The sequence below is a fragment of the Sus scrofa genome, chromosome 17 (assembly GCF_000003025.6).
Source record: "Sus scrofa isolate TJ Tabasco breed Duroc chromosome 17, Sscrofa11.1, whole genome shotgun sequence".
Taxonomy (NCBI): domain Eukaryota; kingdom Metazoa; phylum Chordata; class Mammalia; order Artiodactyla; family Suidae; genus Sus; species Sus scrofa.
Window position 1 is genome coordinate 40,678,258 of NC_010459.5, and position 27,070 is coordinate 40,705,327.

The 27,070-nt window shown below is 48.0% G+C and overlaps 1 long non-coding RNA gene across 1 annotated transcript in view; it reads left to right on the plus strand.

Moving 5' to 3' along the window:
* The window catches only part of LOC110257464, a 32,802-nt gene continuing 10,175 nt past the window's right edge, over positions 4,444–27,070 (plus strand). Inside the window, exons 1-2 of the long non-coding RNA XR_002340082.1 lie at positions 4,444–4,546; positions 19,812–19,949. This is a non-coding gene — a long non-coding RNA (uncharacterized LOC110257464). The remainder of the gene's footprint in view (positions 4,547–19,811; positions 19,950–27,070) is intronic.

A 27,070-nucleotide genomic window follows, 5' to 3' on the forward strand; every position in this document is an offset into this window, starting at 1 on the left:
CCCCTGCAGTTCTTTGCACATTCTTTGCCATTATACGTATTAGTTGCCAGGAAGGACAAGGTGGGCGCCTAGCTCTAACTTTCAATCCCAGTCTTTGAGGCTTGATGGGGGAGACCATGTGGGCTCCTGTGCCCTGATCCCAAAAGGACAAGGGCTAGAGGCAAGGCAGGGTCTAGACCCAGGGAAGGCAACTCTGTTGGTATTAAAATGAGCCCACCAGCTGGTGGGGAGAGAAGGGCATAGGAGGACTAGGGGAGACCCCAGAGGGTAGGGGCTGCTGACCACTGAGCTGGGTGTCAGGGTCTCAGGGAGAGACATAGAGGTCCAGCAAAAACTGGAGGGAAAACCTCACGCTTCTAATTGAACCCACTGGAGTTCCCGTCATGGTGCAGCAGAAACAAATCCGACTAGGAACCATGAGGTTGCGGGTTCAATCCCTGGCCTCGCTCAGTGGGTTAAGGATCTCGCTTTGCTGTGAGCTGTGGTATAGATCACAGATGTAGCTCGGATCTGGTGTTGCTGTGGCTGTAGCGTAGGCCTGCAGCTGTATCTCTGATTAGACCCCTAACCTGGGAACCTCCATATGCTGTGGGTGCGGCCCTAAACAAACAAACAAACAAACAAAAATACTAATTGAGTGCACCAATCGTGAAGGACACGGGGGCCCCTGGGCCTGGGTTCAAATTTCAACTCCTCCACCTATCAGCTGTGTGACCTTAGGTAAGTGGCTTCACCTCTCTGAGCCTCAGCTGCCGTCATTATAACATGAGGATAACAGTACTCAATATAAGGAGACAATGTTGCAAAAGGCCTCACACAGAGATGGGCACACAGCAAGGGCTGGTATCCACCTTGGGGAGAGAAAGCCACAGCTTTGCCTACTGGAGTTCCTGAGAAAAGCTTAGGGAAACACTACCAACTCTAGCTCCCTGCCGTTAGTGGGCAAGGGCTCCTGGGAGCCTCAGACTGCCCTTGACCCCTCAGTCCTTTACTTCCTAACTCTATGACCCCTTCACACTTGAGTTTTCTGCCCTAGAAACTAGAGATGCTAATAGTCTACAAACAAATAGAAGTTGTTTGTAAGAATGAATTTCTATTCATTGCGATGGGGATGAATTACTTGTTAATTGCTAAGAATGTTAACAATTAATTGCTGTAGGAGTTCCTTTCTTTGAAGTACCCATCCCAATGTCTGACACATAGTGAGCGCTCAGTACTTATCAGCTATAATTATTGTCATTATTGAGTCAATATTTGAATGCCTGCTCTGTGCCAAACTCCATGCCTGGGACCAAGGGTCTTGGGAAAGAGTACAAGGTTGGGCATGATTTAATTTCTGAGCATTCAGAGTCCAGTGGAGAGGTGGGAGAGGGGAAAGATGGAGGCACTCAAATGACCTGTGGAAAGTACAATACATTACAGACAAGGAGTTCCTGCTGTGGCTCAGCAGCAACAAACACGACTTGTATCCATGAGGACGTGGGCTCAATCCCTGGCCTTGCTCAGTGGGTTACGGGTTCGGTAGGATCCTTCATTGCTGTGGCTGTGGCTGTGGCTGACAGCTGCAGCTCCTATTTGACCTTTAGCCTGAGGACTTCTATATGCTATACTTGTGACCCTAAAAAAGCAAAAAAAAAAAAAAAGTCAGAAAAAGGTGAAGTGTGGGAGGCCTTCCTGGAAGAGAAAGCTTTTGATGTGTGCTTTGATGACTGGGCATGCAACAACAACTTAATGTTTATCAAGCACTTACTATGTGCCAATAGCATTGTAAGTGTTTGCATTATGTTTTTCAAAGCTCATAATAATGTAATTAGTTAAGACTATCATACCCATTTCAAGGATGAAGAAACTGAGGCTTAGAGAGATCAAGCCCAAATCATTCAAGCCTGAATGTGAATTCTCAGTTACTTGAGTTTTGAAGCCCCACACTCTTTTCCCTCCAGGTAGAAGAAGGTAAAGTCGCAGAATTAGAAAAAAGTGGGTACAAGCATTAATTGCACACCTGTTCTGGAGGCATGCCAGACCCTGGGCTAGGCACTTTGCCTACTCAATCACATGAAATCCTTTTAACAAGCCATATGAGATAGACAACATTTTATCCCCATGCTGCAGATGTGGCAACTGAGGCTTGAAGTAGCTGAGCATTTTGCACAAGATCAAACTAGAAAGTGGTAGAACTGGGATCTGACCCTAGGTAGTCCAAACCCTAAACCCATGTTATTTCTCTGACATCAGATGTGTGCCCGGGAACAGAGAAGTCATTGTCCAAAGTGTCTGAAGACTGGGGTCCTTAAAGGGAACGAAGCGTGGGGCAGTTGGGGCTGGAGGGTGGAGGGCTAGATGTCTGCATGCAGTTCACACAGTAGGCAATGGGGAGCCACTAAAGTTTGTAGAGTAGGAGCATCACAGGGCCAGAGCTGCATCTTCCAAAGATAAATCTCACCGCAGTACCTAAGATGGATTGGATGGGGTGAGAGAGGCAGCAGGAGCCCCACCAGGAGACAGCACCAGGTGATGCTGACTTTAGGTGACAAGTGATATGGACAAAGTGGCCTTCTGCTGGGGAAGGAAAACAGAGAGCTCGGAGATGAGAAACAGCCAGGGGCAGGGCCATTAGCCTTATCAAAAAGCTGATTGCTCTTAGCAAAGTATTTAATACGATTTCCCGCTATTAGGCCCAAACCTGGGCTAGCAAGATTATTAATTCTAAAGATAATCATTAAGCTGGGAGGATGGTATTTTAATATATGGCAACAGGCGAGCTATTGTCATTTTTTCCCTTCTATCTTGATTGTGGGTCACCCAATTAGAGCTGGCTTCAAATGCCCCTTCCTGGAGGTAGTGAGATAAAGCTTAATGTCCTCAAACAAGAGCTATCGGCTGTGACTAGAGGTCCATAAATATTAATAAATCTATAATTAGTCCTGTGAAAAGAGGGATCAATCCAGAAGAAGGTTCCGCCCATTAATACTAGAAATCACTTTTGCAAAGTTGCTGGGAAAGCAAGGCTTTTTTGTTCCAAATGCCAGGCTGTTCTTTGTTCTGTTGAATCTCCCAGGCTCTGATGCATGTCTTATTCTGAGATAGCACCTGGGCCTGGTGAAAATACCTGGAGGGCTCAGCAGGGAAGAAAGACTTTCCAGAGGTGGTGAAAAGAGAAGGTTGAGACCCCCATGATCTTGTCTTGAATTATTTTAATGTTTAACTTATATTGTTTTAACTTACTGTGTTTCAGAATCTCAATGAGGAAGACCTCATTTTCCATAAAAAATTAGTGTGGGATAGTGGGCTGAGTGAAGGAGGCTTGTAGAAAACTGTAAAGTACCCAGAGATGGGAATACATGCTTCTTCTTCTTTTTTTTTTTTTTGTCTTTTGTCTTTTGTCTTTTTAGGGCCACACCTGCGTCGTATGGAGGATCCCAGGCTAGGGGTCAGATCAGAGATATAGCTGCCAGCCTATGCCACAGACACAGCAATGCCAGATCCTTTACCCACTGAGCAAGGACAGGGACCAAACCTGCATCCTCATGAATACTAGTCTGATTTGTTAACCACTGAGCCATGACGGGAACTCCCACTTTTCTATTAAAATTTTTTTTTATTGATGTCTAAATACACCTTGTAAAACACACAAGCCTTCACGTGAACAGCTTGAAGACTTTTTAACATATGTGTATCACTACCTAGATTGAGGGAATGTTTCCTTCACTCCAGAAGCCTCACTTGTGCCTCGCCCAGCACCCCCCCACTCCCCACCCCCAAGTAATCACTTTTCCAACTTCTAGTACCATAGACGCACTTTGCTTGTTCTTGAACCTTATATGTATGAAATCATACTTTGGGGCCTGGCTTCTTTCTCCACTCATCATTATGTTTCAATATCAGAAGTATTTATTCTTAAATAGTTGTTACTGTTTTTTCCTTATCGCAAGAGTAACACTTGTCGTTGTATAAATTATATAAAGCACGAGTGAATAGAAAAGAAATCAATGACATCACCTTGCACCTGAGTACTTCTAAGAGCATTTCCCTATATTTTAAAAATGATCCTGACTAGGCAGGCCCGTTGTGGGGATTCTGGACAGTGAAAGACCTTTGCATGCAACTGACAGACACCCCACTTTAACCAGACTGAGCAAGACTCAATTTGTTGGTTCATGTAACTGAACAATAGAACCATGTTCATGTAACATGAACAATAGAACTGGAAAAATATCTCCCTCTGTCTTTCTTCTCATCTCTCCCAGGCATGGCTTCCTTCATGCTGTAAGGCTCTCGATAATGCACATAAAACGGCCACTAGCAGCCCCAGAGTCAAGCCACCACTGCAGCAACCCTAGCTGAGAGGGCTCGCTCCAGGGTCTCCTTAGCAATCCCAGGGCAAACTCTGATTGGTTTTCCTGGAGTCACGTGATCGCCCGTGGTCCAATCATTCTGGCTAGGCTCATGGAGGACTTTGGCCAACCTGAGTCCCTGGTGGAGCAACGAGGTGACTCCAGCCCCTCTGCAAATAGGGAAAGGGGTTCCCAAAAAGCACCAGAAGAAGGTAAGCTGAAACAGAGTGCTGAATATACTAAAATAGGAGACCTCCTGTGCTGTCGTCTGTCTGCTCTGTGGGGCAGGGACTTCTTGAAGGAGGGGTCTGGGATGGCTTCACCTTCTCGTGGCTTTTTTACCCAGGTGTCTCATTTCTCTCTTCCCACTTGGTGCCTCCACCTCCTATTTTTTTCAAGGCCAAAAAAGCTTTGGGGCTTGAAAAATGTGGCATCCTGTGGAGAATACAAACCTAAATAATCGAGTCCAAACTAGCGGACCGTGAGCTCTTGTGTATACCAGGCCAGCCTCCTGGCAGCATCCCTCGCATCCAGCCCAGAACCTGGCACAAAGGCAGTGCCTTCAGATGTTGTTTGACTAAATGGATAGAGATGATAACAGCATTTCTCGAGCATTCATCGTGTGCCAATTCTCCATAATTTTCTAGACATCTTGCTTTATCCTCACCACTGTCTTCTGTGGTATTATTTTGATTTCTACATAACAGATTTGCTCTTTTATTTATGTCACAATTTATTCGAGGTTGAGTGTGTAGGGCGTGCAAGACAGGCAACATACCGGCTCTCTTTAAAGGCGCTTACAATCCAGTGGATGGGGAAACTGAGGCTGGCAGAGGCTGAGGGGGGCGGGGCCTGGGGAGGTGGGTGGGGGTTGGGAGGAGAAAGCCCTCCAACCTCCATCCGCGAGGAGACCAAATCAGTGATGGGTGAGAGGAGGTGGGCTGGGGGGGGGTGTTGGAGCAGGGGGGACGAACGGGGACTCGGCAGCCTTTTTCCCGGGGTCCTGGACCGGTTTCAGCCAGTCGAGGGCCAGCGGGCTGCTCCAGCCTGGCCCTCTCCCCTCCCTCTTCCCCCTCCGTTTCTCCCCTCCGCTGCCTCCGGCGCAGTGATTGACGCTGTAATTGGCGCGCGTAGGCACCAGGCTAATTGAGGTCGGACTGCAAATTGCTGCGACCTCGCGGAGGCGGGTGGGCGCGGGGGCTGCCGCTGTCCCTACCCAAGCAGGGCCTGGTGTGGGGGCGGGGCTGGGGGGGTGCCAGCCGGGAGGGAGGGGGGCGAGCGGACCCGCCCCTCCTTTTCCTGTGGGGCGGGGGGCACGTTGAGGGAGGACCTGGTATCCCCAGGAGGATTCTCCAGTCTTCCGATTTCACGGGATGGGAGGCTCCAGGAAGGACGGCCGGAGCCCCCAGCCCAGGCTGAATCTCCTCCCTGGTTTCGAAGCTCCTGGGGAGAGAGCGGAGGAGAGATAGCCCAGAATCTACCCTTGCTGGGGGCCTCGCCAAATAATTTCTCCTCTTGGAGCCCCCATCTCATTCGTTTACTCACTCGTTCTTGCGTTCGCTCGACACATTTACTGAGTGTCTTATGTGGTTCAGGCACTGGAGATGAAGTTGACATCAGACAGACATGGTCTCAGCCTCTGGCAGCTAAACACCAGTAGGGAGACAAACTAACCAACCAATATATATTATTACAAACAGAGGTGGTGGGATAGAAATTATCTAGAGGAGGAGTTCCCTGCGTGGCTCAGCGGTTAGCAACCGACTAGGATGCATGAGGATTCAGGTTAGATCCCTGGCCTCATTCAGTGGGTTAAGGATCCCTGTTGCCATGAGCTGTGGTGTAGGTCACAGATGCAGCTCGGATCCTGCATTGCTGTAGCTGTGGCATAGGCCTGCAGCTGCACCTCTGATTTGACCCCTAGCCTGGGAACGTCCATATGCCACAGGTCTGGTCCTAAAAAGCAAAAGCAAAAAAAAAAAAAAAAAATTGTCTAGAGGAAAGCCTCTGTGTGAAAGGGACATTGCAAGTAATGTCTGAAGGATGAGAACACTGTGCCAGAGGCAGTGTGGTCTGTGCATGTGGGTACATGTGTGTGTGTACGTGTGTGTGAAGGGCTGAAGGGAAGACCTCCTCTCCAGCAGAGGTGGGCAGGAAAGGCCTGATGAACAGTGGTCCCATATTGTGCTTGTAACTGCAGCTTGCTTGTTTGGACTCATCTCGTCCTGAGATGAAGCCTTGTTGATGCAGAATCCATCGCTGCAGAGGTGCTCTCTCATCTGCTGCCCAGCAGGATTCAGCTAGTTTGGGGTGGGGAAAGAAAGCTGGTAGGGATAGAGGCTCCATGCAGGCAGCTGGCATGGGGAGCGAAGGGAAACAATAAACAGGGACATATTTATCCAGCCTTGCAGAGACTCCCCAGCCTAAACAAGTCAGGGAAGGGGTGTGGGCTGAGAGACAATGGGCGGCCCAAGTCCTCATCTGAATCAAAGTCAGTGTAAAACTTTGGGGAGGTCCTTTCTCCTTTCCTATCTGTAAAATAGGTGTATGTATGAGAACAAGATTAGTGGTTTTCTTCTTTTTGCCTTTTTTTTTTTTTTTTTTTTAAGGGATGCACCCACGGCATATGGAAGTTCCCAGGCTAGGGATCAAATTGGAGCTACAGCTGCCAGCCTAGACCACAGCCACAGCTACGATGGATCTGAGCCATGTCCAAGACCTGCACCACGGCTCATGGCAATGCGGGATCCTTAACCCACTGAGTGAGGCCAGGGATTGAACCTGTGACCTCATGGTTACTAGTAGGATTCGTTAACCACTGTGCCACAATGGAAACTCTGAGATCAGTGGTTTTCTGCTGCATTCTTCTAAAGCTGTTTTCTTAGATTCTGAGTTTGTTTATTTGGCAACCATTAGTCATAGGGCCAATGTAATGGCCATACTCTGAGCTCCCTCCTGTAGCTATAGCCCTCACACCACAAGCCAGTATTTCCCCTGCCCTAAATCCACCCAGGGCCACGTACAGACAACTAGGAATAGCCTCTGTGCGCTAAAGCCCACTGGACTTATTCAAACTAACTGGTCACAACCTCTCTACTCTGGCCTGCCTGCGCTTCCTATAGAAACCCCCATAAAGGCTGTGGCCTTTGCCTTCCCCTTGCTTCTGCCTCCTGATCAAACCTGGAGCTTCCTCGCATGGCCCCCTGTGGTGTGGTGTGCTCCCTCCTCTCGGGGTCTGTAATAAATTCTTCTTTCAATGGCATGACATCACTCAGTCATCTGTATAAATTAAGACCTGGGCACAAGTCTGTTCCTCAGAGTCAGGTGATTATGTGGAGACCCTTTGAAGCTGACAGCATTTATCACTTGAACCTAGATAGACCCCAGATTGGGACTTGAACCCACAGTTTTTAAATTAGAATCACTCACCTGGTGTCTAGACCTACTGAGGTTCAGGTTCTTTGTGCCTCAGCGCAGGAGGAATTCAGTGAGAGACAAAGTGATCAGCCAGAAATAGATTTATTAAGATAAGGCGCTTGTAAGAGATAGAAGTGCAAGTGGGCAGGCAAGGAGGCTCTGCCCTGAGGATTAGGTGGGATATAGTTTTATAAACCAATGGGAGGTGGGGTGGGAAAAGACTGCCTCTTCCTCTTTCTTCAAGTAGTAGCTCCTCCTTGGTATCTGGGAAGAGAGCATTTGACCCTATAAGGTACCTAGTTCCACACAGTACCTAGGATGGTCCTGGTATTTATCAAATCAACAGAAGGGTGGTCCTTAAACCCCTGGCCTTGGTCTGAACCTGAATACAGGCCTTACCTCATCCCCCATCCAATGACATGAGGCATATCTCTTGCCTCCACTTGTCAAGCAAGCCTGCCTCATTCTGATGGCCCTCTTGAGTGGCCATTATAGTCATCTCCCAAAGTCCCCTAGGTTTCCCTTTCTATCTATGGTCCCTTCTTGGGATTTCTACAAGTACCTGTGTAACTAGCTTACTCCATTCCTATCACCTTGAGGGGCTGGCAGGAGGACTGGTGAGGAGGGGACCTGTTGCAGAGAGGGGTCTGGATGTGCGTATGTGGCAGGTCTCCTCTCAGCCTCTACTAGAGCTACTTTCTGGGACTCATGCAGCTGCCACAGCTGAGAAAAAGTTTTGCTGCTCCTTAAATGTCAGAAAAGGTTGGTCCTCACCCATCCCAAAGATTTGTCTGACTCCCACCTTAGTGCTATAGCTAACACAAATCCATCCACTTTTGTTTGATGTTGTCAAAGGAGTTCTTTTGTTATTTGCTTTCATGACTGACGAGGTCTTATGGGCCAAGTGTTTGCTGATGGCTCTCAGTCCTACCTCACCCCTCCCTGCTCTCTTGTTATTGCCAAGGCTAGAAGCCTGCAAACTACATTCCCCAGATGATCTCATCAGCTCGAGCCAGAGATTCTGTTGATGGGAAGTCCTAGCAGGAGAGTAAATGTAGCAGAGGTAGCAACAGACAATTTGAGTCAACTGCTGACAAATGTGGGCTCCAGCAGTGTCAGTGGTTCCAACAGTGACCACAGGGGTGGCTTCTGGCTAGTGGCAGTGGCAGTACCTGTGGTTACTCAACTCTAAGTGGTAGCATCTTCTAGATTAGCTGAGTATCACCTTTTTTTTTTTTTTTTTTAACCTTTTTCTCCTCTGCTGTCCCACCCCGGCACCTTTTTTATAAATTTCATGCCTTCAATGTCCTCTCTTTTTGAAATACCTAGAGCAGTTTTGGTTTATACCTCAGTTAACTAGAGATGGATGAAAAAGACCTCATGCTCCCCTGGACATGAGTGCCATCTTTGGCTGCATTTCTAGGAGTATAGTGCCTAGATCTAGGAGGGTGATATCTGGATTCCCTTCGTGCTGGTTAAAGTCCAACTTGGAGTTGTCACTGAGCTGGACAAGGTTCGGTGTTCTCATTAACCTGAAACAGGCAGGTGGACGGTGTTGTTGAAAAGATTCATTTTTTTTCATCTGAATGACAGTACCAGCCTTTTCACTGGTCTGCCTGCCTCCAGCCTTGACCCTTCCAGTTTATTTTTCACATGATGAGCTAGAGGGTCTTTCAAAAACTGATCCAACCAAGCAACCCCCTACCCCTGAATTAAAACTGCTTAATGGCTCTTGGATGCTCACATTTTTTAACTTGGCATTCAAGACCTTTTCTAATCTGAATCCCCCACCCGCCCCCAGCCTCTGCCTGACTTCTCTTTACCTTCCATGAATCACCTGAAGTTCTCTGAATGCACCCATGCTCTATTTACTTAACAGATCTTTATTAAGCACCTATTATGTGCCTAATGTTGTTCTAGGCATGGTGGGGGAGATGGGTAGCAAACAATTCAACGTCTTTTCCTTCCTCTCTCCTCCAGGCCTTTGCACATACTGTGCCTTTTGCTCTTTCTCCCCCATTTCCCCCCATCCTTCCTCATTTCACCTTATTAACTGCAGCTTTCAGAGTTCAATGAGGCAGCTCCGTCTTTGGAAAGTTTCCTAGGCCCTTGCCCCACCCACCAGACTGTGTAGATATTTCCTTTGTGCTCCTACAACCCTCTGGCTTCCTCCAGCCTCAAACATGACCTCTGAGTTGTCACTGCTGGTTGATGCTGAGCTCCTAGAGGGAGGACCATATCTGATGTGGGTCTGTGTCCCTAGATTTGACAGTTTCTGGCACATGAATTTGTTGAGTGAACAAACGAACGGATGAATGAGTGAATACCTATGGGCTAGAAAACCGGGAAGCCCTTTTTGGAGGAAAGTGACCATGAAGGCCCTAAGGGGGCACCTAAGCTTATTCTAAACAAAGACGAGAGGGTTTGAGATAAACCCTTCCTTGGTTCCCATGATTTTCAGCCTTGACGTTGAAGGTACTTTATGATCTGGTGAACTGACCTCTCTCACCCCGATTGTGCTTTCTCAACCCAGATCCAGCCCTTTGCACCAAATAGGGTTTGGGGTTTGGGCTCAGCCAGATCCTGTCTGTGTGAACTTGAAAAATGACTTCACCTCTCGGTGGCTCCGTTTCCTTATCTTCAGAATGGTGTGGATGGTCTCTGCCTCACTGGGTCTTTGTGAAAACTCAGAGAGATAATCCATGTAAAGCCGGCCTTGGGCCATAGTCAGTGGGTGCTCTTGTTATTATTACTTATGCTGAGGGCAGCTGGGAGTCCTGGGGAGCTTTCAGCAGCTACGGGAATCATGGGATTAAATTTGCTCCTTTGAGCTCTGGAGGTGGCTGAGGGGAGGGTGACCTGGACGGAACAAGACAGGAATAGGCTGGTGCAGGCTGGTAATTTACAAAGCCGTCAAAAGCAGATCTTTCATGCTTTTGGCCAATGGCTATTATAAAAATTTTAGAGTGAAATATAAAAGACAATCTAATCTTTGGAGTAAATTATAAAACATGCAGCAGAAACAAATTAGATAGATGATACAATCTCATTGAACCACCCCAGATGTTTCCCAGGGACAGTGCTGGGTTGGGTCAAAACTACTTCTGCTGGGTCCTCAGACCATCAGGGTCAGGAGACAGGAAGAGTCATAAACAGACATGTGGCTTCCAGGGACTTGAGTTTCCAGATTCACTCTCTTTTGTTTGAAAGCTAGTTTAAAAATTATTGCAAAAGTAATATATGCACATAGTTAAAGATCCGATTATTACCAATGACACAGAATGAAAAAGTCTCCCTCCCACCCCAGGCTCCCAGGCTCCTGCTCACTGGTAATTTATTGTTCATCTTACCTGCAAATGTCCACCCCTTTGCAAGTTCGGATATGCACAAATAATTCCTTTCTCTCCAGCACCATCCATATTTTATATCCTGCTTTTTTCACTAATGATATGTCTGGGGAATCTCTTCATATTCGTTCTTTTAGCAGCTATGTAACAATCCAGTGTGTAAATGGACCGTAATTTACTTAACTAGACCCTGCTAATGACTATTTTGGCTGATTCTTCAGTGTGTTTGTAGGAGAAATTCCTCAAAGTGAGATTGATAGTTAAAGGATACAGACATTCTTTGTGTTGATGTATATTTCCAACCCATTCCCTTGTAGGGGACATTTTTGGCGTCCTACCAGGATCTCCTTGTTTTTTTTTTTTTTTTTATTTACTTTTTAGGGCCAAACCCATGGCATATGGAAGTTCCCAGACTAGGGGTTGACTCAAAGCTGCAGCTGCCGGCCTGCGCCAGAGCCAAAGCAACACTGGATCTGAGCTGCGTCTGTGACCTACACCACAGCTCACAGCAAAGCTGGATCCTTAACCCAATGAGCGAGGCCAGGGATCAAACCTGCATCCTCATGAATACTAGTTGGGTGTTCAAAACCTGCTGAGCCACAGTGGGAACTCCCTCCTTGGATCTCTTTTACTGGTTCAGTGTAAATGCCCCAACTTTTGCGTTCTTTGCTTCTAATAGTTTGTGCCTGTGACCTTCTTCAGTGGCCTGTCCGTAGGCTATGGGAGCTGTCTTGCCCATAAAACATCTGAAATGCCTGGATGTAAGTCCTACCTGGGATGGGGGGGGAGTCAATGACTGGCCCAGGAGTACGAAAACCCAGTTCTCGAGTCTCAAAGCTGTACAAATGCTGAGGTGTGATTTATATTCCAGAGCTCCCCATGGGATCAGCCTGAGGCTAGAACTTTGCCTAAAGTCCCACTGTGACAGGAAGCTGCTAAGATGGCATTGAGATGCTCATCTCCTCATATTCAGACCCCCGATGTGATCCTCACCCTTTGAGTGCAGATTGTGATGTGACATCCTTTCCAAGAGGAGATCATAAGAAGCCTGTGGGTTCTATCTGGGGGGCTCTCTCTTGCCCCCCCTCTCTTTCAGATCTCTCATCTGCCATGTGGTGAGCAGCCCTGCAGTGTGGTCCATGTGTCAGGGAACTAATGTCTCTGGTCAATGTCCAGTGGGAACCTAAGGCCTATCAACACTTATAAAAATGAGTTGAGAAGTGGATCCTCCCTCAGTTCAGCCTTGAGATGCCTGTGGCCCTGGGCAACACCTTGGCTGCATCCTCTTGAGACACCCTGAGCTAGACCGTCCAGATAGGCCATTCCCAGATTCCTAACTCACCGAAGCCATGAGATAATAAATGCTGATAGTTTCAGATTCTAATTGAGGGAAATTTGTTATGCAGCTGTAGGTAACTGATACATGCATCTTTCTTGGCTTCTTCCCTTCCCTGCCTTACTTCTCCCACACCCTTCCCAGTCTTTCTGGGGAGCAGCCCCTTAATGAATCCTTGTCTGCTTCTGGAAATCAACCCACCCACCCCTGTAGGGTTTGTGCAGTGTACACTGCTGGTATTTGGAGGCGAGAGGGGCTGCTTCCCCATAGTCTCACCAATACCATGTGCTATCAAACTTTCTTTTTTTTTCTTTTTTTCTTTTTACAGCCACACCTGTGGCATATGGAAGGAAGTTCCTGGGCTAGGGGTTGAATTGGAGCTGCAGTGGTGACCTACACCATAGCCACGGCAACCCCAGATCCATAACCCACTGAGCAAGGCTAGGGATAGAACCCGCATCCTCACGGACACCATGTTGGGTTCTTAAGCCACTGAGCCACCATGGGAACTCCTGTGTTATCAAATTTTAAACAAATATAGTCTTGGATTGGACATGACACGATAACTCTGATTCTGAAGAGGGTTATACCGTGGGGTCCGCATGTCAGAGCTGCAGTCACACGGCCCACGTGCCCCTGCTCTAGCACGTCCCGTCAACACTCTGCCCTTACCTAGGCTGGGCCTTCCCCTCACTTTACTGGCTCTTATCTCTGTCCTTCCCATTAAGCCCACATCCTATTCATGAGCCCCTCTCCCCACAGGAAGCCTCTCCTGACACTTCCCTCCCCCACACTCCCTCCCTTCCTTCTGTCCCTTTCTGATGGCTGTTCTGATGGCTTTTACCCAACTTGTCATTACTTCTGCTCGAGTATTACCTCCCTGCCTGCAGTAAGAGCTCTTTGCAGGCCAGGACCCACTTTTAGGAGCTTGGTACAGAGAAGTCGTGGCACCATTCTCTGGCCAGGTCATAGTCATGTTCAGGGAGCCCCCTGAACCCCTTCCTCCCTGGCAGCCCCACCTCCTGCTCCTCCCCTCTTAGCTCTGGTTCAGACTTCACTGCCTGTGCTTCCAGTCCAGGCCCTTCCTGTTCTGCCCCTGCTTACCCCTCCCCACTCATTTCTTTCTTTCTTTTTTCCTTTTATGACTGCACCTATGTCATATGGAAGTTACCAGGCTAGGGGTCAAAACGGAGTTGCAGCTGCCAGCCTACACCACAGCCACAGCAACACTTGATCCAAGCCTCATCTGCAACCTACACTGCAGCTTTCAGCAATGCTGGATCCTTAACCTACTGAGGGAGGCCAGGGATCGAACCTGCATCCTCATGGACACTATGTTGGGTTCTTAACCCACTGAGCCACAGCGGGAACTCTCCCACTCATTTCTTGCTGTCCCCACTGCTCCCACCTGCTATTTTGCAACCTCATGAATCCGGTGCAGCAGGTACACCCTGATGATGTAGCGTATGGTGCAGCAGTTACCCTTATTAGCTCCATTTTACAGATAAGACAACCAAGGCACAGAGAGGCCAAGTTCACACAGTTGGTAGGTGGCAGAGGCAGATGCTCTTGGTGCCCTGCCCCACCAGCAACATGCCCTAGGGGCACCTGTAGACAGATCCTGGACATGCCAGGGGGCTCTCTGGCATGTGGGGACGTGCTGAGCCCGCAGGGGCAGGCAGGATGAGCAGAGAGTTAAAACCTCAGGGAGAGCCCTCCCTCAGTGAGGACAGGATTCCAGCCTCCTTGCTCCGCCCCCTCCAGGGACAGTTCTGCAGCCTGTTGCCTGTTCCACACAGGCTCTCAAGGATTCCCAGTGGGTCTGGGCTCCAGTTGCCCACGGCAGCTGCCCACTCCTGAACACACCCTGTACCGGCTTCTTTCCCTTCTCTTCCTGTTCTCATGACCCTGCTCCCTCACTGTGCTAAGATCACCCCCCAGATTCACTGAAATGCACATAAATTCTTGTCTCAGGATCTGCTTTGAAGAAAACTCACAAGAAACAGTGTCAGGCTGGGATGTGCACTCAGTCCATCCACTTGGGGCTACTTTACTGCCCAAACACTAGCCTTTTCACAGCTCCCTGCCCTAGCCCAGCCCTGCCCCTAACACTGTGCCTGGAATCCACTCTCCATCCCCGCTCCCCTCACCTTCATTTAAAAGGTCCAACTTTGGGGAGTTCCCGTTGTGGCTCAGCAGGTTAAGAACCAGACTCATATCCATGAGGATGCAGGTTCAATTCCTGGGCTTGCTCAGTGGGTTAAATATTTGGCGTTGCCATGAGCTGTGGTATAGGTCACAGATGCGTCTCGGATCTGATGTTGCTGTGGCTGTGGTTCAGGCCAGCAGCTGTGGTTCTGATTTGACCCCTAGCCTAGGAATTTCCATATGCCACACATGCAGCCCTAAGAAGAAAAAAAAAAGATCTAACTTTGATAGATTTTCTCTTGTCTGACCTCCCCTCCCCGAGTTAGAATTGGCCACCCCTCTCGGTAACTCAGCAGACGGACATTTCTCCCAGGCTCTATGCTCTGCCTGTGCTCTTGTTGGTGGGCTTCTGGCTCCCCTGCTGCCCTGGGGGGGGATCATGTCTTCCTCGTCTTGAAAGCGCCCAGGTCGACGGGGGACTAAGTAACAGGGGACACTCACCTCTGTTTGAATCAGATGTGGCTGTGCACTCAGACCCCTCTTTTCCCTCTGCCTCACTCACTCCTTTCTGTTCCCCCAAACATTTGACGTCATTCCTCAGGGGCAGACCGTTGTTTTATCTCTTAGTCTGCCTGCCTCGGCACCCCCATGTCTGCCATGTCACCCCCATGTCTGCCTCCCCTTCTCCCTCTCTGGCGTGCATTCTCTCTCTGCTACTTCCATCACACTTCATTGCACCAATTTATTTTCCTATCTGCCTTCCCAACTGGATTGTGAATCCTTTGAGGCCTCCTATGTATCTTGTTTACCACTACATCCACACTGTGCCCCTTGCACAGTAACTATTACATCGTGGGTACTAATAAATGTTTGTCGAATGGATGAATGAATGAATTACTTAATACACATATCCCCAGATCCCTGAAGGGAAGGGTACAAGAAGTGGTATAAATTAATTAGGACTCTTCGGGTTGTAAGTGAGAGAAGCACATCTCAAGCTGGCTTAAGTAAAAAAAGTCTATTAGCTTAATCACTAGGATGACTGTATGGATTTCAGGCATGGCTGGATCCAGAAACCAAATAAGGTCAGCTGCAAATTCTAGCTCATTTTGTCTCTTTTCCTCTTTCTGTGTCTCTCTTTGTCTCCCTCTCCCCCTCCTCCCCTTTTCCTCTCCCTCTCTTCTTCCCATCCTCTCTGTATCTTTCTGTTCGTGTCGGGTCGGCTTCTCTTTGAGTTTTGACCACATTCTTTACTCCCGTAGGCAAGTGCAATCACAAGACTTAGTCTCTTCTCTCTTTGGGCCTCAGTTTCCCTCATCTGTAACATGAAGACGCAACCCAATATGACAATCTCTAAGCCTCCTGCATAGCTTTATAGTCTTAAAGGGGATCCAAGATAACTTTTCCATTTTCTCATTAGGAAAAACTGAGGCCCAGAAAGGCAAGTGATTTGGTCAAGGTCATCCACAAGTTAGACATGGGGTTGGCACCCCAGCCCAAGTCTCTGACCTTCATGGAGCAGAGGCCAATGCCATTCTGGATGCAGAGAACACGAGCGGACAAGTCCTGATATTGACTCCGAGTCACCCATGTCCTTCCCGACTTCACCCTGGCATGACTGATACTGAGACTCTTGGGCCATTGAAAGGATCTATGTCAAGTACCTGTACTTCTGATACTCTTGGATCTGAATTTGAGTACCAGTTGTGACCCTAGAAAGTCATTTCCCCTCTGAGCCTCTGTTCTTTTCATCTGAAAACTGAAGCAATGATAGTGGCAATGAGCCCTACCTTCTGGGTTGTTTTGAGGACTCCAGGAGGAGGTGAGAGTAAAGCTCTCAGCACAAGGCCTGGCAGCAGGCAGAACCAGGTCCCTTGCCTGAACCATCCTGTTTTTTTTTGTTTTTTTTTTTTTTTTTTGTCTTTTTAGGGTCACACGGGTGGCATACAGAGGTTCCCAGGCTAGGGGTCAAAGAGCTGTAGCCGTTGGCCTACGCCACAGCCACAGAAATGCCAGATCTGAGCCATGTCTGCGACCTACACCACAACTTGTGGCAACACCAGATCCTTAACCCACTGAACGAGGCCAGGGATCGAACCTGTGTCCTCATGAATCCTTAGATTTATTTCCATGACAGGAACTCCTGGATCATCCCATTTTTAAAACTCAGAATTTCCCAATCCAGGAAACTCTCTGTCCCAGGAAAACTGTATGGCTGGTCACCCTATCAGGCAGGCACCCACTTCTGGCTGCAGGGAGGGAGGGGTGTCCCCAGAAGAACCCAAAAATCAGGTTCAAGCAAGTTAGAGCCCCCAGAGCAATGGAGGAGTCTTGGCCAAGGCAATGCTGGGAAACATCTTTCTGAGTCTCTGGGCCCTTTGCAGTTCAGAGCCATTGGCACAGTCAGAAGGCCTGAGAAGCTGCAGCAACCTCCTCCCTCCCCCGCCTCCTCTAGTTTCCTGAACATTCAGGGGATCTCAGAAACTCTAACTCCAAAAACATGTAGTTGGAAAAGACACTAACCCAGGGTTCCCATTGTGGCTCAGCAGGTTGTGAATCCTACTAGGATCCATGAGGATGTGGGTTCAATCCCTGGTCTTGCTCAGTGGGTTAAGGATTCAGCTTTGCTGTGAGCTATGGTATAAGTCACAGACGCGGCTTAGGTCTGGCATTGCTGTGACTGTGGTGTAGACCAGCAGCCGTAGCTCCAATTTGACTCCTAGCCTGCGAACTTCCAAATGCCACAGGTGCAGCCCTAAAAAGACCAAAAAAAAAAAAAAAAAAAAAGAGTCTGACCTTCACTCAGTCTCACTGGGCACCCTCCCATTGTACAGATGACAGTACCAAGGTCCAGATGGGGGAAATAACTGGGCCAGCGTGTCACGATAGGCTGTCTCCAGCATGTCTGACTTCGTGGATGTGCTCCTAGATGCTGTCGTGGGAATTCACAGTTTACACCTGCGCCGGGATGGGTGAGGGATGTCAGTGTGGTGGGGAATGGGCACAGCCTCAGAGCCCAGCTCTCCAAGCCGCAGACTTGCTCAGTAACCCCCCGGGCCTAAGTGACCCATCTGTGAAGTCAAGGTGATAATCTGCCCTGGCGTGTCCCAGGGCTGTGGCTTAGGTGTGAGAGCACAGAGCAGTATTGTCCTTGTGTGGCCCACAGAGTAGAAAGAGCCTTGCAAGACTACCTTAGTGTTTCTGCAATTTTGGACATTCCCAGTTCACCGTTTAGGTACCACTTGTATTATTAATATTTTTCTTTAAAAGAATTTCTTGTTAAACACTTCAATAAAAGTATTTAAGGGAATGTCACATCATTTTTCTGATGTACTAGTTGTGTACCTTACTAACACTCTTTAAAGTGAGTTCAAAACCATTCAAATAAAAAGGTATGATCCTGGAGATCTCTTATGGTGCGGTGGGTCAAGGATTTGATGTTGTCACTGCGGCAGAGTGGGTCACTGCTGTGGCACAGTTTCAGTCCCTGGTCTAGAAATTTCCATGTGTCATGGGTATAGCTCCCCCCCCCCAAAAGGTGCGATCTCAAAACATCCCCAAATCTAGCATGTACTCCCAGCATGACGCACATGGTACTTTGCAAAACAGATTTCATCGAATCCCCACCAGCTGCATCCTGAGGGATATAAATCAAGGTCCAGAGAGGAGCAGGGATGCAGCTGGAGTCACACAGAGCGAGGGCCGAGGCTGAGTGCTGACCCTCCGTCTGTTGTCACCACTCTGGGGCATGAGCCTGTGCCCAAAGGAGCCAGGGCTTTTCCTGCTTCTAGGCATTTGCAGAGCCTGTGCCCTCCCCTGGAAAGCCCTTTCTCTCAACTGTCCCAGGCCAAGTCCTGTTCGTTCTTCAAGACTCAAAGAATCCCTTCTCTGGATCATCCTTGGCAGGCAGAGTGAGTCTGACTAACCCCAGATGGTAGAGGCCTACATGGGAATCTCTCTATGCACAGAGACAAGGGAGGCCCTCAAAAGTAGGGCCAGGTCAGGTTCATTTCTGCGGGGGAATGTGCACCCTGGGGCTAGAAACCCAGAAGTCCCTAAGCAGCGATGGTTAATTAGGGGAGGTGGAGGGCAGTGGGGCCCAGAGGCCTGGATCAGTCCTGTTCAGGCCCCAAGAGAGACAGGGCCACCAGGCTGGTAGCTTGTCCCAGATGATGAAATACTTCAGCCAGGGGCCCCATCACTCCATCAGATACATTTCAGCGGCTAAGAAAGAAGTTCAAGGGCTCACCTGGGTCCGTTGCTTAGCAACAGGAGGCTGTAAATGACATCGCTCCGACACTTTAACTAACCCCTCCATGGCAGGCAGAGGATAATGAAGGCAAAGGCAGACGCTCAGATGGAATTAAAAACCAGACCCAGGAAGGAGCAGTGGCAGGTGCTGGGGAAAGTGGGAGCCCCCAGCAGGTAGATGTGGGCCTGAGGATGTAGCAGGGTCTCTGAGACTCTTGATGACGGCTCTATTCTTGGGAGCCTTGTTCAGGAGTTCTGGGCATGTTTGCTAACCTAAAAAGGGGATTTGCTAGGCTTGGCCCCTAACAACAGGTTAGTATTTCTAGGGCGTGATGCCTGTAGTTCCAATAGTTGCTACTAGAAGGACAGCAGCAACTCCAAGGAGAGCCAATTCACAGTAGATGGAACGCTTTATAGACCTTGTATAGAATCTCAGTTGGCAGGGAACCTAGATGGGGTGGGGGCCGGGGGAAGCGTGAATTAAGCGCCATTTTCTGTTTGTTGGCTCATCTGATTGCCATACAAACTCCACGGCTTAGGGAGGATTTCCATTTTACAGACGAAGAAACTGAAATCTCTTCATTTAGCAAAGGTTTATTGCACTCCTCCTGTGACCCAGGCACTGTTCTAGGCTGTGCATATCTATATATTTTTTTTTATTTTTTGCTTTTTAGGGCTGCACCTATGGCATACGGAAGTTCCCAGGCTAGGGGTTGAATCAGAGCCACAGCCACCAGCCTATAGCACAGCTATAGCAACACCAGATCTGAGCCTCATCTGCAACCTATACCACAGCTCATGGCAATGCCGGATCCTGGGAATTTCCATATGCTGCAGGTGTGGCCCTTGAAAGCAAAATAAATAAAATAAAATATCCCATATAGTGCATGGGACATACTTATATAAAAATTATTTACTGTTTACTTGGAATTCAGATTTCACTGGGCATCCCATATTTTATCTGGCAACCCAACACAGGAGAGTTTCACGCAAAGGAGTGACATGGTCTGACTTGCGTTTCAAGTGGATCACTCTGGCTAGCGCGGAGAGCATGGACCAAAGGGAGTAATGGTGAAAGCCGAGAGCCTGATGAAGAGGTTGTTACTGATGATCCAGGTAAGAGATGACGGAGGCTTGAATGGGGTGGGGAGTAGCGGGGGAGATTATGAGAAGGGGTTAGATTCTAGGCACATTTTACCAGTAAGCAGGATTTCCTGTTGGGTTAAATGTGGGGTGTGAAAGAAACAGGAATTAAAGGTGACCCAGAGGGTTTTAGCCAGCGTGATTGGAAGGATGAAGCAGCTGTATATTGAGATGGGGAAGGCTGAGGAAGAAGCAGGTTTGGGGGCAGAAAGGGAATATCGGCGCTCAGGTTGGACATCTGAAGTTTGAAATGTAAGAAGGTGGAGTTCCCATTGTGGCTCAGCAGGTTAAGAATCTGACATAGTCTGTGGAGGATGCGGGTTTGATCCCTGGCCTTGCTTAATGGGTTAAGGGTTTGGTGTAGCCACAAGCTGTGGCATAGATCGCTGATGTGACTCGGATCTGGCATTGCTGTGGCTGTGGCATAGGTCTCGACTGTAGCTCTGATTCGACCCCTTGCCTGGGAACTTCCGTATGCCACAGGTGCAGCCATAAAAAGAAAAAAGAAAGAAAGGAAGAAAGAAAGAGAGGTAAAAAGGCATCCCAGAGCGAGATATTGAGGGGTGTGTTGCAGAGGGTTGAATTGTGTCCCCCATCCCCCAATTCATGTTTACCTGGAACCTGAATGTGACCTATTTGGAAATAGGGTCTTTGCAGAAGTAACCAAGTTAAGATGATTGATTGGATTGGACTGGATTGGAGCAGGCCCTTAATTCAATTACTGGTGGTTTATAAGAAGAGGGAAATTTGGATCTAGAGAAACAAAGAGGGCAGACGATGTGAAGACACATAGGGAGAAAACCATGTGAAGATGGAGGCAGAGGTGGAAGTGATACATCAGCAAGCTGAGAAACATCAAGCTCCTGGCAACACCAGAAACTAGGAGAGAGGTTGGAAGCAGATTCTCCCTCAGAGCCCCCAGAGGGAAGCAACCCTGCTTCCACTTTGATCTTGGACTTCTGGTCTCCAGAACTGTGAGAGTATAACCAGATGCTGGTAATTTGTTATATAGCCCCAGGAAAGAATACAGATATAGAGGTCTGGAGGAGAGGCTGTGGGTAGAGATAGGACTTGGGAGACATTGTGGCACAAATGATGTTTAAAGTCATGGGACAGGATAAGATCACTAAGGCAGTGAAGGGAGATGAAAAAGAGGAGAGGACCAAGGATTGAGCCCTGGAGCCCTCGAACCGAACAGGTGGGGATTTGAGGAGGGACCAGCAAAGGGTACAGAGAAGTAGCAGCCAGTGAGGTGGGAGGAAAACCAGGCCAAGCCAAGTGAAGAAAATGTTTCCAGAAGACCATAATCAGTTGTATCCATCACGACTTATAGAGCCAATAAGACGAAAACTGAGAATTAACCATTGGATTTAGCAATTTAAGGGTCATTGGTGACTTTGACCAAAGCAATTTTGGACGAATGATGGGAAAGTTAGCTTGACTGGAGAGAGGGGAATGGAAGATTCTTCCTCTTTTTTCTCTCCTCTCTCTCCCTCTCCTCCCCTTCCTTTTCCTTCCCTTCTCTTGGCGGTGACAGCATTGCCAGGGACTAAGAAGATAGCAGGCCCAAGGAGGCAGCAGGGCCAAGGCCAGGGTCGGCATGGTTGGGGCATTATTTATGTACAAAAGGACTGAGCAAACAAACAAGTCTATTGAAGACAATGGGAACAGGTGTCCCAAGTTATGAGGAAACTTGAGGTATTCATTTGGAATTGGAAGTGTTAGTGTGAACTTATGGTTACAAATAGAGATACATGTAGCTATAGGTCTATGTGTATGGATGTGTGTGGTGTGTGTACATATGTGGCTTATTTCCTAGCTCTGTTGAGAGGGCCGATTAGCAACAACTCATGCATTTTGTTTTTTTTAAATTCCATTCCCCACTGAAGAAACAGTATTTAGCTTGAAGGGTCTCCTATTGACTAAATCTGGACCTTGGAATGAATAACAATGCTTTTTCAATAACAACATTGAATAAAATAGGATCCATGTGTCCAAACTGATACAAACAAATAAGTAAATAGTAAAAAAAAAAAAAAAATAGGATAGAAGGGAAAACTCTCCCTTATGGCAGAAGGGTAAGTCTTCAGTGTAGAAGAAATGATGGAAATAGAGGTTCTCCACTTGTCAGTCTTCATGGTGGTGGCTGATTCAGGGGATGTCGGAATGGAAGCTAAGCCTGTTCCTCTTGAAGAGGCCATGAGAGTTAGAAAGGACCGAGGGGCTGCTCCAGATTAAAGGAGACTAAAGGGACATGACAACCGCATTAGTCAGGTGTCTCCAGAGAAATACAACCAATAGGAGATAGATAGCTAGGTAGGTAGGTAGGTAGATAGATAGAGACTTATTGCAAGTGATTGGATCCCATGAATATGGACGCTGAAATAGAACCAATAGGAGATAGGTAGCATAGACAGAAGATAGAGAGAGAGAGAGAGAGAGAGGAGAGAGAGAGAGAGAGAGAGAGAGAGAGATTGATAGAGATTTATCATAAGGGATTGATTGGCCCACATGATTATGGAGCTGAAGAGTCCCATACTTTGCCATTCGAAAGCAAGCTGGAGGCCCAGGAAGGTCGGTGGTGTGGTTCCAATTCAAGCCCAAAGACCTGAGAACCAGGAGAGCCAGTAGTTTAAGTCCCAGTTTGAGTCTACACCCCCAGAAATAATGTTTTAGCAGTTATCTTGCTGAGCGCACTCAAGCTGACACTTAAAATTCACCATCACAACAACTAAATGCAATGTGTGATTCTATGTGAGATCTTAAATGAGAAAAGAAAGTGAGACATTGTTGGGACCACTGACAAAATGACAAAGTGGTCTGTAGATTATGATGCTATTGAATCAACACTGATGTCCACATTTGAATGGTTGTTACGAGGTTCCATAGAGAGTGCTCTTGTTTTTTGGAAGCATACACCCTAAGATATTTAGAGATGATGTCTTCAACTTGCTCTCAAATAATTCTGGAAAAAAAAAGCGTGTGTGTGTGTGTCTAGAAATGAAGCAATATGGTAAACTGTTGACAATTGAATTTTGATTAAGGGGGTATGCAATTCTTTGGACTATACTTGTAAGTTTGAAATTATTTCTAAATAAATTATTTTTTAGAAGAAGAGAGGGAATTTGGGGGCAGGTGAAATTGGAGACAGCGAGTATAGACCAGTGCTACTCAAATTGTGGTCTGTAGACCAGCGCTGATCTGAAAACTGTTTGTTCTTGATCTGATATGAGATGAACATAGTGATAGGTGCTTAGAAATATTTATAGCGATTTGATGTTGCTGCAGCATCCAAAAATGTGATCAGAGTATAGACCAAAAGAATGTCCATAGCAGATTGGAAAAAGAAAATTTGATCCATCACCAGAGATAGTTTGGGAAACACTGGCACTGATAGCTAAGGGTTTTGTTTTAAGGTCCAGAAAAACAAAGTTACTTTCCCAGATTGCCCAGAAAGGTTGGGATTCATACTTGAAAGTGTAAAATTTTCTATCAGGCCCATCATGCCCATGGCTTCCTCTGCCTTGCTCCTTCCCTCCTTCTTCCCCAACCACCCAATACCCCAGTCCTACCAGTTCTTCCTCCACAATCTCTGTGAGCTTCACCACGTGCGTTTCTGCACAAATAGTTACAAATAGTTAGTACAACCTCATCACTCATATTGTCAAGTATTTTTGAGCCGGATGTTGAACTGAATTCGAAGGACAAAGCTGTGAACAAGGCATAGTCCCTGCCCTCAGGGAGCTCACATTCTAGAGGGAAAGACAGTTGTTAATCCAAGAATCACACAAAGAAATGTTAAGGAGTTCCCGTCGTGGCGCAGTGGTTAATGAATCCGACTAGGAACCATGAGGTTGCGGGTTCGGTCCCTGCCCTTGCTCAGTGGGTTAACGATCCGGCGTTGCCGTGAGCTGTGGTGTAGGTTGCAGACGTGGCTCGGATCCCGCGTTGCTGTGGCTCTGGCATAGGCCGGTGGCTACAGCTCCGATTAGACCCCTAGCCTGGGAACCTCCATATGCTGCAGGAGCGGCCCAAAGAAATAGCAAAAAGACCAAAAAAATAAATAAATAAATAAAATAAAATAAAATAAAATTTGTAAAAAAAAAAAAAAAAGAAATGTTAAACTATCAAGATGACAGGTGCCATGCAGGACAGGTCCATGGGGCTCTTAGTGCACGGTCATAGGAGTTTGACTTGCTTTGACCCAAGTAGGTAACTTCAAGAGGAAACCTGATGGGGGCAGGAGTTAACTGGACAGAGAACCAGAGAGGAGTGGTCCAGGCCAAGGACACTGCATGGCCAAGGTCTGCTGGGGGCGGGTACAGGTATATGAGGCAAGGCAAGGAGCCTTGTGTGGTTAAGGACAGGGAGGAAGAATGGGAGCAAGATGAGGTCAGAGAAATGAGCAGAGTCCAGAGCACGCAGGTGATGAGGAGCTTGGTTTCCTCCTAGGTGCAATGGGGAGCCATCGCAGGGATGTAACGGAGAAGCAACACCATCTGTTTTATATTTTTCGAAGATCTCTTTGGCTGATGTCTGGAAAATGGATTGTGGGGCCCTAAGAGTAAAAATAGACCAAAAAGGAGGTGTTTGTAGTAACCCGAGAGAGGGGGCGGTGGCTGGACTAGGGTTTTGGACATGGCGGGCCGGAGGAAATAGGAGGCGGAGCTGCTAGAAGGCAGGGGTGACTTGCTATGGGGCACCGGGAGGAGTGAGGATGGGCCTTGGGAATGGGCAGGTAGTGGGGCCAGGCCCTGAGATCTCAGAAGATGGGGAAGAGCAGCAGTTTGGGAGGGATGACGGGGTGTTTGGTTTTGAACTTGGAGCAGTCTAGGAAGCTTTGGGGTGTACAGGGTGGAGTTCATCTGCCTCCACTTACCAGGAACAAACATCCAGACAAGCCTAAGTGTTGCTTATCTCAGCTCACAGATGGTGATGAGCAATGCAGAGAGATGATTTAGGCTGGATGGTCAGGAAGGTTTTATGGAGGAGGCGAGACTAGAACTGGGACCTGAGTGATAGGATTTGAGGCAGGGAAGGAGGGCATGCCAGGCGGCATGAGCAAGAAGACACAGAGGTGGGGGTAAGCATGGTGCAAGCCTAGGATCACAGAAAGTGTCTGTGTGTGCGCATGCGTGCGTCTGGGGAGAAGGTTGAATTGACCCAGAAAAAACTCAAGAAGGAATGTCTGGCCCTCCTCGGATTCTGCAGACTGAAATCAGAGGCTATACCAACCTCTTTCTCACCATCCTGCCTCCCCTTGCTTTCTCTCCTGCCTACTGCCTGGGGGAGGCCCCAGGAATGTTTGCAGACCCTCTGGCAGCAGAACCCCATTCTGGGCTCTCAGGACAGCCCCTCCCTCAATTCAGAAGCAGTTCTGCTTTTTTACCTGTTTTTTATGTTGAGCTTCTACAAAATATTTCTTTCAAAGAAAGGTTTACACGTTTATAGCATAAACCTGGGAACAACCTAAATGCCCATCAATGTGAAAGATAGATAAATAAACCATGGATTATTCATATAGGAGACCAATATGCAGCAGTGAAAATGAATGAAATAGAGCTGCCGGGGTGAAACTCACATACTATTGAGGGAAAAAAAAAGTGGGTTGTAGAAAGATATGCAGAGGATGATGCTGTTTATATAAAATCGGAAAGCATATAAAACAATACTGTTTAAGCATACACACCAGAGTGAAAAGTATTAAAAACATGCACAAAAATGCTAACCAGCCACTTTTGCATGGTGGTTACCTCTGGGGAGGGAGGGAGGGAGAGAGTTCAGGAGGAAAACTCAGGGGACCTCAACAGTCTCTGGGGTGTTCTATTGTGTAAGCCATGTGCTGGGCACAGGCGCATTTGTTACCTAATTGACCTCTGTGTTTTCTAGGTCAAGATCATCTTTGGTCATCAGTGGTTTAGAGGGCAGAGTAGACTTGGGAGTATATTGGCACTGTGTTTATATCACAGCTTCCTGGCAGTGTGGCTGTGAGCCTCTGGGCAAGAGAAATAAGTGCAGACTTATTCAAGCATCTTTAGATCTGTAAGATGGGCATAAAGAACTCTTACCTCCTGGTCTCTGTCTTTCCTGTCCGCTCCATTGCTCCCTTCTTCCTTCCTCCTTTCAAGGGATATTGATTGGAAGACTACTACGTAGGTGGTCCTGGGCAAGGTACTGGTGGACCCTGTATAAGGTCCCTCAAGGTGCTTACAGACTTGAGAGAAACAGACATGCATCAGACCAGGCAATTATCACACAGTTGCAAACCATGATAAGTGCTCGGAAGAAAACCAAGCTTCAGTGACAGAGAATCACCCAGAGACTCAGAGTGGCCAGGGGAGAGGGTATCTCAGGGAAGTTCTGCAGGCATGGAGGTGGGGAGAGAGGAATGTGTTTGGCAAAGGGAACAGGATGGGCAAAGGTCCTGAGGTGGGGAAGCACCTGGAGAGCTTGGGCTGTTGAAGTAACAGTGAAGCTGGAGAGAGTCAGGTGGGGTGAGAGGCTGGGGAGGATGGCGTACGTGATAAAACCTGGGCTTGCAGAACACGCGGCAGGTCACGCTGTGCTCAGGAAATGCTGTGGCCTTGCCCCCATCTCATCTCGGGGGCATGGCTGGGGTGACTAATGGACATCTGAGGTCAGGTAGGGAGCCTGGAGCTTTGGATAGCTTCCTACAGTAGCCTGGGTTATGGTCCCAGCTCTTTATATCCCCCCAGTACATCCTCAGTTGTAAGTTCACGCTCTTTGCTCTGTTACTTTGCAGTGACTTCCCACTGTGACTCTGACTTGACATTGCTCAGCTGTGTGACTTGCTTTGGCCAGTGGGATGTCAGCAGAGGTGCACTGCTGAGCGGAAGCTTGAAAAGCACTGGCGTGACTGGGCTTGCCTGCCTGTGTCTTGGCCATTGCCAGGAGGGAGTGCGCAGCCTGGCCTGCTGGTCCTAGGAGGAGGAGGGAGCAGAGCGGAGCCACCCCAGCTGACCCATAGATTTGCAAGCTAATTAAATGCTTCTTATTGTTTACCACTGAGATTTTCCCTGCTGTTTGCTACGCAATACCCAGTTCCTTGCCCCAGTGATGTTCCTGGATGCTGG